Source organism: Dipteris shenzhenensis, chromosome 13 (genome assembly GCF_047967505.1).
Source record: "Dipteris shenzhenensis isolate YYH24624 ecotype China chromosome 13, Dip_SZ_1.0, whole genome shotgun sequence".
Lineage (NCBI taxonomy): Eukaryota > Viridiplantae > Streptophyta > Polypodiopsida > Gleicheniales > Dipteridaceae > Dipteris > Dipteris shenzhenensis.
Window position 1 is genome coordinate 37,961,576 of NC_141608.1, and position 13,098 is coordinate 37,974,673.

Sequence of the window (13,098 nt, forward strand, 5' to 3'; positions counted from 1 at the left end):
GATTTCTACATAGGAGAGACTATGATTACTACATAGGAGGAAGGTGGAATTCCCTAATCTACCCTATACATTTCAAAGATGAATTTGCTCTATACTTGGAGATTGGCATCTGAAAGATGAGTATCTTGCCCCATAATCTACCCTATACATTTCGTGCCACTATAAGAGTGGGAGAATGGTATTTAGAAGATGAATTTCACATTTTTTGCTATATTATGCACTATGTATTGATCATATATATTTAAGAGAATGGAATATGAAAGATGAATTTCACATTTCTTGCAAGTGCACCAATGTGCAGTGTCATGTGATCAATAGGGTAGTGGCATTCCAATGAATATCAATTGGTACTAGGAGAATGGCACAGGTGCCAATCTACATTTAAGTTTAGGGTTCATAGTGCTACTTTCTAGGTTCCAACTTGAGACTGGCACCACTGGCATTCTCCATTGGTGTTTCGAAGGATGGCACCATTGCCATTCTCCACCAGTGGAAAATAGAAGAATGCACATGTGAGTTTAGGCTTCTCAGTGCCATTTTCTAGGGCCCAATAAGAGACCGGTCCAATGCACATGCTAGTTTAGGATGACTAGTGCCATTTTTCAAGACTTGGTATGAGATTGGCAACACTATCATTCTCCACTGGTGGAACTCTCCACCACAAAGTGACATGGAGATTGACACAAAGCTAGATGATCTCTACAAAGGAGAGATTATGATCACTACATAGGAGGAAAGTTAAATTTCCCTAATCTACCCTATACATTTCAAAGATGAATTTACTATATACTTGGAGACTAGCATCTAAAAGATTAGTATGCTGCCATAATCTACCCTAAACATTTTGTGCCACTATAGCAGTGGGAGAATTGCATTGAAAAGCCGAATTTCACATTTTTGGCTATATTATGCACTATGTATTGATCAGATATCACTAAGAGAATGGCATTTCAAAGATGAATTTCACATTTCTTGCAAGTATCTAATGTGCAGTGTCATGTGATCAATAGGGTACTGGCATTCCAGTGATCATATTGGCACTAGGAGAATGGCACAGGTGCCAATCTACATGTAAGTTTAGGGTTCACAATGCTAGTTTCTAGGTTCCAGCTTGAGATTAGCACCACTACCATTCTCCATTGGTGTTTTAGAGGATGGAACCACTACCATTCTCCACCAGTGGAAAATAGAAGAATGCACATGTGAGTTTAGGCTTCTAAGTGCCATTTTCTAGGGCCCAATACGAGATTGGCACCACTACCATTCTCCAATGGTAGAAATGTTTACCCTAATATTCTAGGAGGGGTATTCGAGTGATCATAGGAGAATGGCACCAGGTTCCAATCCACATGCGAGTTTGTGGATCTTAGTGCCATTTTCTAGGTCCCATCATGAGATGGCATAAATGCCATTCTCCACTGATGGCAATCTACACAAACTAAACATGTAGATTGGCATTCCACTGATTTTATTAGCAGTAGGATAATGGCATAAGTGCCAATGCACATGTGATTTTAGGATTCCTAGGGCCATTTTTCAAGTCTTGGTATGAGATTGGCAACACTGCCATTCTCCATAGGTGGCATTCCCCACAAAGTGACATGGAGATTGACACAAAGCCATGTGATCTCTACACAGGAGAGACTATGATCACTACATGGGAGGAAATTTGAATTTTCATAATCTACCCTATACATCTCAAAGATGAATTTACTCTATCCTTGGAGACTCGAATCTAAAAGATGAGTATCTTGCCATATTCTACCCTATACATTTTGTGCCACTATAGCAATGGGAGAATGGTATTTAGAAGCTGAATTTCACATTTTTTGCTATATTATGCACTATGTATTGATTAGATATATTTAAGAGAATGGAATATCAAAGATGAATTTCACATTTCTTGCAAGTGCACCAATGTGCAGCTTCATGTGATCAATAGGGTAGTGGCATTCTAGTAATCATATTGGCACTAGGAGAATGGCATAGGTGCGAATCTATATGCAAGTTTAGAGTTCATAGTGCTACTTTCCAAGTTCTAGCTTGAGATTGGCACAACTACCATTCTCCATTGGTGTTTTAGAGGATGGCACCACTACCATTCTCCACCAGTGCAACATAGAAGAATGGACATGTGAGTTTAGTCTTCTCGGTGCCATTTTTTAGGGTCCAATAAGAGATTGGGACCACTGGTAGAAATGTTTTACCCTAATATTCTAGGAGGGGTGTTCTAGAATGGCACCAGGATCCAATATATATGTGAGTTTGTGGTTCTTAGTGCCATTTTCTACATCCCAGCATGAGATAGGCATAAATGCCATTCTCCACTGGTGGCAATCTACACAAACTCAACATGTAGATTGGCATTCCATTGATTTTATTGGCAGTAGGATAATGGCACAAGGGCCAATGCACATGATGTGAGTTTAGGATTCCTAGAGCCATTTTGCAAGTCTTGCTATGAGATTGGCAACAATGCCATTCTCCACTCATGGCATTCTCTACAAAGTGACATGGAGATTGACACAAAGCCACATGATCTCTACATAAGAGAGACTATGATCACTACATAAGAGGAAAGTTGAATTTCCCTAATCTACTCTATATATTTCAAAGTTGAATTTACTATATACTCTATATATTTCAAAGATGAATTTACTATATACTTGGAGAGTGGCTTTTGAAAGATGAGTATCTTGCCATAATCTATTCTATACATTTTGTGCCGCTATAGCAATGGGAGAATGGCATTTAAAAGCTATTTTGGCCATATTATGCCATATGTATTGATCAGATATCATTGAGAGAATGGAGTTTCAAAGTTGAATTTCACATTTCTTGCAAGTCCAACATTGTGCACTATCATGTGATCAATAGGGTAGTTGCATTCCAATGATCATTTTGGCATTAGGAGAATGGCACAGGTTCCAATCTACATGTAAGTTTAGGGTTCATAGTGCTACTTTCTAGGTTCTGTTGACACCACTGCCATTCTCCATTGGTGTTTTATAGGATCGCACCATTGCCATTCTCCACCAATGGAACATAGAAGAATGCACATGTGAGTTTAGGCTTCTCAGTGCCATTTTTTAGGGCCCAATAAGAGATTGGCACCACTGCCATTCTCCACGGGTAGAAATGTTTACCCTAATATTCTAGGAAGGGTATTCAAGTGATGATAGGAGAATGGCACCAGGTTCCAATCCACATGTGAGTTTGGGGTTCTCAATGGCATTTTCTAGGTCCCTACACATGATTAGCATCTCTAGAATGGTGTTTTAGAGGATGGCATCACTGTCATTCTCCAACTTTGGAACATAGAAGAATGCACATGTGATTGGTACCGAGTTGGTACCACTGCCATTCTCGAGGTTCCAGCATGAGATTAGCACCACTACCATTCTCCACTGGTGGTCTTCTTTGCCAGTCTCCTATGTGCAGTAATCATATTGAGATGAATTTCCCTAATCCATCGTATACATTTCAAAGCTAAATTTACCCTTTTAGTGTAGCATGGCACTTGTGCCAATGTACCTTTGATTGACATAAATCTTTTACTCAAAACATTCCCATTTTTTCCAATCTTTAGAATATTTTTTATTTTAGAATGGTATTGGTACCAAATCTTACTCCTAAATCTTGATTATTGTTTCAAGTCTTTCACTTTATAACTAGAAATTTCCAAATTATCAAATTTTATTTATCTCAAGGGATATTGGCACTAGTCCCACTCTCAAGGAATTCCAAGGCCTTCGAGAATGGCACTAGTGCCATTCTCCATTTAAAATTTGAATTTCAATCTCTAAAATTGCCATTTAGTCATGAAAATCAAGATTGAGATTCAAGTTTAACTTGAAAACTAGAATTTAGTTTGAATTTAAGAATGTCAATATGAATATGAATTTGAATTTAATATTGGAGAGAATGGCACAAGTGCCACGCTATATATTCAAAATTCAAAAGGGAACAATGGCAGGAAAAGCTATATTTCAAAATTTGAATTATTTAGTAGTTTCAAATTATCATTTTAAATTTCAAAATCTATGAACCTTCCAAGTCTGTTGAGTGCTTGTTGCATGTTGATTGAGGCGAGGTCAGGACTCAAGGGCACCGCACGCTGCATGCAGTTTGAGGAGTCACCAATAGAGACGATTTAGAATTTCAGACGAATGCAACGCAAGGAAAGTTTCATAGGAAAGTTTCTTACCTTTGGAAAGGCTACGTAGAGTCGTGCCCATCAAAGAAAATGCCTACGATTCTACTTTGAGAATCGGGGGCTCACTTATCTCAGGGTTCAACCGCAATGGCCAGTTGATGAATGCAAAATTTGCATTGCAATTTGCAAAGTTTCTTGGAGTTTGCATATTGATGGCAAGGATGAGTGTGAGAGCTACATGATAGAGTGTCTGAGACTCTGAGTGTCTGAGGATTGAGGGGCGAGGGCAGGCAATGATGCACGCTATAGCAGAAGTTCAAACTTCAAACAGATTCTTTTGCGAGTGCACTCTACCTCGTTAGTCTTTTGAAAGATTTCACTTCTCAGTGCCCTTGTACTTATGACAAATGATTTTTGAGCTTAGGCACGCTACATGCCTTTATGTACTAGTCAATAGTAGGTACAGTGGATGAATCTTGAGTTTCTAGATGAATCGGGTAGCCTAGCAAATATTCTTGCATTGGATTTTACTCGTAGGCCACAGTTGCAATTACAGCACACTCCTCTTTCCCTCGTCTTTGGGTCATCTCCTAGATCCCATACCCCACCCAGAAAGCGACTGAATGTGAAGCTCCAGATTTTCTCTATGAGTAGTATGCGTGGCGCTGATGGTACAGGCGGTCAAGATCTAGGCCTTGATTCCGAGGATCGTATTGAGCTCTGATCAATTCGTCACCGTTTGTGGCTAGGGTCACCGTACAGTGCAGCAACCCCACTGGCACACTATAGCTTAGCGTCAAAAGAGAAGGAGCAAAAATTGAAGTTGAAGCTTCTTAGTACTACAATAGAAGAAACAGAGGAATCGGTGGTGGAATGGAGTTGTGGTAGCTTCTTGGAGTCTGCAAATAATAATTTGATGGAAAGGACGAGCGTGACTGAGCGACTCAATTGAATGTCTGAGGACTGCAAATAATAAATTGATGGAAAGGACGAGCGTGACTTAGCTGTGGCTGAATGTCTGAGGACTGAGGGCATGGATTCCAGAGAAGGAGAAGAAAAGCAACAATAGAAAGTTCAAGACTGCAGATGACAGAAAGCTCCAAAGCCACAAAACAATGACAGGCTCCAAGAAGAACTCGAACGGTAACTAGGATAACAGTAGGGCTTTTTTATATTTTAAATAAAATAAAATAAACGTGCTGACTTTAGAAAAGGGCGGGTTAGGAATCAGGCTCCTACAGGACCCTTATCAAAACTGTGGCCTACAAAGGGGCTACGCCCAAGGCCCTTGCACTCAGGGACTTGCACTCAGGGAGCACAAAACAGACTGATCTATTTTGGGGCCAATTAGCCAACAAGAATCGCTCTGAGGTGTCTCGATACACACTACTATCTCTGCATCGTTGCTAGCCTATGAATTTCATTAGTTTAAATTTTGCATTTCTTTAAAAAATAAATAAATTAACTTGACGTATCTAACCTATTCAACCTAGGTATAACCTATCTAACCTATTCCACCTATTTAATCTATGACACTCCTTTTCTTCCCTTTATGTATGTAAACAACTTGGGATTATGACTAGATATATAAATTTTACTCTCTAAGAGAATTCCAAATCTTCCATAAAGTTTTTATATAATATACCCCCATGTGACCATACAAATCACGGTTAGAAATCTTAGGACTTTCACTTGCATACATCTATCCAAAATCTATTACTATTAAGAATACTTCCATTTCCATGGCCAGTTGTTCATGTATACCAAATTTCTTTTGGCGTTGAAACTAGTAACTATCAATCATGAGAAGCTATTTTTGCCCAGCATATTGTGTGTCTAGATATCTAGATCGGTGGGTAGTAGTAGTTCATCTACACCAAGTAGAATTAAGGGACATTTTGGGGTCACAAAAGGTCCCCCTAAAGCTTTTCTTCCACCTTTTTAATCTATGCCACTCCTTTTCTTCCACCTATTTAATCTATGCCTCTCCTTTTCTTCCACCTTTGCACTCCTTTTATTTAACCTATGCTTGGCGATCTATTGCTCTGATAAGCATGAATCTAAAGCCTTTTTTTTTTAAATTGTGGAGAAAAATCACATGCTCATCAACTAATTCGATCTGCAACTTAAAATTTTACATTAATTGGACCTTGATCAAGGTAAGCACACTCTAACATAAAAATATGTAACTCAAAAGAACTAAGCTAACATGAATAAACTCACACAACTAAAGTAGTATCGATCAAGTATTTAACCTATGCTTTTCTTTTATTTAACATATTTCTTTTATTTAGCCTTTGCATATCTTTTATTTAACATACTTGACCTATGCATTTCTTTTATTTAACATATCTAACCTATGCATTTCTTTTTTTTCTTTCATTTAAATTTTTATTTAACCAACGCATTACTTTTATTTCTATTTGACATTTTCCACACTCCTTTTCTTCCTTTTTTACATTGTCCTCATGCCTTTTATTTAGCCTATTCTCATCTTCCTTTTAAAAAATCCATAGCTTGTGATCTAATGATGAGCATGATTCCAAAGCCAACATTTTTTTTTAAACAGCCTCCAAAGTCACATGCTCTCATCAACTGATTCAATCTACAACTTAAAAATTTAGATTACTTGGACCTTGATCAAGAAAACATACTCTACCATAAAACTTTGTAACTCAACCAACCTAGCCAAAAAAAATTTAATTTTAATTTTGCTCTAGTGCCATTCTCCCATTGCAATGTCCCAATTCAAAACTTTGGCTTTGTAAAGGGGGAATGGCACTGGTGCCATTCTCCCAATGCATTGTCCTCATTCAAAAATTTTTCTTCACAAAGGGAGAATGGCACTAATGCCATTCTACCATTGCAATTTCCTGATTCAAATCTTGGCTTTGCAACAAAGGGAAAATGACACTAGTGCCATTCTCCCAATGGAATTTCTTGATTCAAAATTTTTGCTTCACGAAGGGATAATACCACTAGTGCTATTCTCCCATCTTAATGTACTAATCTTGGGGGGTCCATCTGGGAAATGTATGTATACTATGAGAGTTCAAAATGAGGGGTATTTTAATTCTCAAGACTTACAGAAATATATTTATAGTAGGGGTAATTTTATACACTGTTTTAAAATTAATAGGTAGGTTTCTCAGATCTAAATCAAAAGTTATTTTTTAAATATTGTTTCATTTAGGATGATGTGTAAGAGCAGTCACAATTTGTTCATGGGTAACTCAAAGTTTTAATGTGATGACTACCCCTCATAGTCATGATAAGTAGATATTGGTGTTGGATTGATCCAGCTGTGGTCTCTCAAGTTCTCCTCAAGTTCTAGACACTCCACAGATTGTCTTGCATGGTGATCAAGATCTCACTGACGTTAACCCCATAAGAAATTCCTCCTCGACCAAAAATATCAACTAGACCCACAGGAAGATCATCATGAAGTCATTGGTAGTGTGGAAGGTGGGGCCCTCCATGCCATCCCATTAGCTAAAAACTTCACGAAGAGAATCAAAGAAGCTACTAGGTCCATTGGGTCAAGGATGGAGAAGAGATTTAATTTTTTTAGCTATGCCTATAAAGTCTTTGCTCACTAATCGAGGTGAAGAGAGGAGAAAGGGTTTGGGTAGGAAAACAAAAAGGTTTTGTAATTGTATTAAAGAATCAAATACCTCAAGCTTTGTGGCTTAAAAAATTGAATTGTGGCCTAGATGAGAATTCCTACATGCATCACAAATAAGATATGTCTACTCATATCAGAATACTCTTGGATAGATAGCCAATTGGGCAAGAGGGCGAGGTGAGAGCCGTGTTGAGGTCGAAGGGGTTGCTGCGTACATTCATTTGTGTGCTGAAATTTGAGAAGGGGATTATCCAATAGTTGCTAGTCAGCGAACTGTGTGACAGAGTAGAAGTTGAGACCTTCGGAGTGCATTCGAATCACGTAGGAGGAGGCATTGCTCTAAAGCTCCATACCCTCATAGAAAAAGATTCTTGCGATGATTGTATCGGTATGCTACTTAGTGTTTGAAAAAAACCATCCTTTAGTGTATTGTGAACTGATAAAAATGGAAAAAAACCATTGTAAGTGGTGAGAAGTAGGTTATTAAAAAGGATAAAATTTTATGGCAATCTTGACTTTAATGGTATTCAAAAGATATACCTTGAAAATCAAGGTTAGATTAATAAGCTCTCTTTGGAATACCCGTTAATGCTGTCTAAGCACTTTATAAACTAAAGGTTATAAAATATATTCTTATTTTTATATAATATTAATAAATTTTAAACAAATTAATCCATGTGGCTTGCATAATAACCCTTGATCAAATAGATCAACTAATTAGATTCCATCATCATCGTTGATTGCTTGTTAGATGTGTCGTCGTCATCTCTAATCCTTTAGGTCTCCATCTCTTTTTGAGTTTCTACGTTCAAGTTTGCCTCCTTCCACTCTTTTCTCAAACTTTGCTCTTGCTGTCACATCATGCTCTTAGCTCTATGCCAACGAAAGTGCCACTACATCAACATGCAAGCCATCCCCAACAATAATCAAGATTTGGGGACCCCAAGTTTTCCATAGTTAAAATTAGATTATAACAAGATCACTCACCAGCATATGTATGGGGAGGGCTATTGAGGTTAAAATTTTGACCATTTGGCGTGGTGTTGCTGCTTTGTTGATGGTGTTGTAGTGATTTTCCCCATCAACACTATATTAGGGAATTTGGGAATTTTCAAATAATTTGGGACTTCCCAATATCATTAAGATTTGCCACATGGTCAAATCTAAACCCACTACTTGAACATGGAATCCATCCTAAACACCATATTAGGGATTCCTCCCAAGTTCGACTTTCAAATTAGGGTTCAAGTTTTGGCCGCATGGTCAAATCTTAACCCTTTACTTGAAAGTGGGACTTGGGAGAGTTGAGATATCGAGCTCCACTCGTGATATGCCAAGGTGACCATTGTGCATTTATGTCATCGACTTGTTAACTGCAGATGCGGTTGGTACACTGCCCATGAATAATAGCTGGATGACAGCTATCTTTATGTACTCTAATTAGTGGCTTAGTTAGTATGCCACCTTAGTTAGATGAGTTTGGTTTGAGACCCACATATAGGGTTCACCTATTCTTTTGTACTTAGAGTTCTTTTGGCTTTCACAACTAAGAAGAGAAAAACTATTTTCAGCCTCCACCTTTGTGTATATTCCCCCATTGTGTATGTGAGAAAGCTGCAAGTGAGACTCCTTCCTTCTCTCCCACTCTCTTCACATGGTATCAGAGCTACGTTCGTGGTAAGGAGCTCAAGAAAGAAAACCAAGTTCGCGGTGTCTTAGTAAGAGGATTAGTGTTGCTTTCCTTTTTTTTTGAGTTTGGGAGCAAATATCTTCAAGTAGCACAGCCGAAAAGTGCAAGAGTGCACTGTCTTAGATTGGGACGCCCTTTGCGGTGTGGCGAGAGGGAAGTACATGCTACGGGGTTATTTCGGGGCCCGTTTTGGTCATGGAAGTTTTTCGCAGGCACTCAAAAAAGTGCCCTGTCTTTGTTGTGCGACCACTGTTCTATAGGTCAGTGAAAACTTATCGCAGAAATTACATCTTATGCCTATGCACAGAGATATTGGGAGTGACATAATAATTCTTATTGCTGTTGATGCATAATCGTCACTAAGAAGTGACTGTGTGGTCAAATACCACTTTCGTTAGTTTTGTAGATTTTCCCTTGTGAGAAAGAAGTTGTGTTTTTTTACAGTGACAGAATATTTTGTAGTGTTTTGTGATGGTGTCTGATGCTCTTTCACAGATTGTCATTGAAAAGCTTGACAAGAACAACTTCCAAGCATGGAAGTTTAGAATGACGAATCTCCTTAAGGGAAAAGGCTATTAGGAGTTCATTACTGGAGCTAAACAAGAACCAGTTATTCCTAATGTTCCCAATCAATAGGAGTTGTAGGCATTTAAAGGTTCGCATGAGAGAGCCAGAAAAGTTATGTAATGGCTGTCTATCAATATTTCAGATTCTATTATTGTGCATACTGAGGATGCAAGCATGCCAAAAGAGGAGTGGGATACTTTGACAAAAACGTATAGCACAAATACGCAAGCTAGGAAAATGCAGCTCAAGCAGGAGTTGCATAATGTGAAGAGAGAAAATATGAGCATCAATGACTACCACATGAAGGTGACGACATGAAGGTGACGAAGATTGCAGATGCACTTGCTTCTATTGAGGCAGTCGATAGAGCGAGCGAGGAAAAGCGAGCGGGCCCAAAAAAGCGAGCGAGCTTTTCCACAATTTCCTTATCGAGGTATTCAACATAGCTTTGTGGAAACCACTATTTGGGAAAATTTTCAAAAATAAAACTTATGTCACTATGTGTAACTGTACCAATATTGCGAATTATAGTCTACCTTAACTTCCAATTGGAGCCATACTCACATTATGCAACAATAGTATGTGGTTTGAAAGAAACCGAATTTCCACTCCAAAGCGGATTCCATTACTAATACAACAATTCTTTTGCATTTGAAATGGGTCTTATTATCAAACTCCTTCAATAATCAAAACAAATGCGTTGCTTGATATGTTGAACTTAGTAACATAAACATCACTTCACCCATATGTGGGGAAAAAAAACTTTCTGTAGACTTCATAGCATGGGATTGCATCAACACTTATGACATTCAAAATGGTTCTTCTTATTAAAAGTGTTATCAACCATGAAAGAAAATGTTTAAAAATAGTTCACCCATATGTTGAAAAACCCAAGTGTCATTTATGACATTCAAAATTGTTCTTGCAACCATCCTGTAGTTCCTAGAGATTTTGCCCATACTTCCAACCCCTTCCCTTCAACCACTAAGAGGTATCTAGTAGTTTTATAGAACACTTGAGATATCATCACCTCCTAATACAAAACCATTATTACTATTTGTAGAACACTTGAGATATCATCACCTCTTAATACAAGACCATTCTTACTATTTGTAGAACACTTGAGATATCATCACTCCTTCCCTTCAGCCACTAAGAGGTACCTAATACTTTTGTAGAACACTTGAACCATTCTTACTATTTGTAGAACACTTGAGATATCATCACCTTTTAATACAAAACCATTCTTACGGTTTGTATAACACTTGAGATATCATCACCTCTTAATATAAGACCATTCTTAGTATTTGTAGATCACTTTAGATATCATCGTCTCTTAATACAAGGCCATTCTTACTATTTGAGAGATTAATGGATTAAAGGTTTGAAGCTCATAGGAGACGAAGGAAGAGAAAGTCAGTTTCGACATGAGGACAATAAAACTAATTGGAATATTTTGACTTATGTATTATACCTTTTTGAAGACTATGAATTTAAGTCAGTTTCAACATTAGGATGATAAAACTAATTAGAATATTTTGACTTATGTATTATATATTTTTGAAGACTATGAATTTTAATGATGAGAGGCATGCACACTACTTAGTAAATACACTAGTACTACTACTAGTCTATGACTATTAAGCCTAGTAGCACCAGTGTGATTTTGAGCCTTGTATCAGCCTTTTGATAATTTTCTTTCATCTTTAGTGCAATAGAAATTATTCCTTCTATCAGAAGAATCTTGCCAAATTTATTCAAAGTGATGATTTTGTAGTCTACAGCCACTATCCTCTGACTCTCAAAAATATATTAATGTGAGCACCCATTTATCTTGTTTGATCAACCCTAGACTATGTTGCGATAGGACATTACTAGAACAAAAAAAAAAGAATTGATATGGCGATGTTCGGTGTGAAATAACCAAATTAAGGATTTAATAAGAAAGAAAACAATCAGAATCAATAGGCTATTCAATGGCTCAAATCTACACAAAAATTATAATGTGCCTCCCAACTCTTATGCATTCCAGCTCCTCATGTTTGACAAGAATGCAAACAATAATGAAATCACATTATCTTTAGTTTCAAAGTAAGCAAAGCACCAAAAATAAATGCAAACGTACTGGATGACGAATAAATACGTATAGATATAGATAGACCTATATATATGCATTCATAGATATAATGATGATTAAAGTTGGACGGTATAATAATATTATGTGTACTATCATTGGGATTAGGACTACTATTGGTAATATTGTATGTAGTAGTAGGAGAACTACCATTAAGGAACACTCAAATAAAATTACTAATGGTGGTGATAAAACTACCACTAGTAGTTTGGTAATTACCCCTAACATCTACAACAAATATTTGATGGGTAGCTAGTATTAGGTCAAAAGGCCCCAATTGTGCTATAATAATGGACCAAAAAAGGGAGTGCTATAGCATCACCTAAGGGTCACTTTTTATCCATTAAAGAAACAAGTCGGTGCAACCTAGGTCATACAGATCTAGGTCATGTGGAGTGGTTCGCGTCTCTTTCCTTGACAAAAAAGTTACACTACCTTTGATAGTAACTACAAAGATTGCTGCCATAGTGCCGTAGAGTAGCCCCTAGGTTGCACCATCATCCCTTTTTGCTTTTGAGCCATTAAGTTTGATCCACTGATTTTATGTAGAATTATTCTACTATATGTTCACATGTCCTTAATAGGATCTTGATATAATCCCTTCCATTGTAAGTACTTTTACTTCAAGTTTCACATATCCTTAACAAACCACTAGGCTTCAACACAAATTCATTCTTATGTTTCAAGCCTTAAACTCAAACACTCTTGTAAAAGGGATAATGTATTAAAGCTACATTCAATCCATCAAATCTTTTGAATAACAGTTCTATTGAAAATTCATGTATCATCAATAGGATTTCATCCATTATATGTTCATTTGTCTTTAATAGTATGTCTAAAAATTCATGTATATTCAATATTATTTCTCTCATGTGTTCCAATATCTTCAAAAGGATACCTTTATTTAATAATGTCCAAACTTGAGC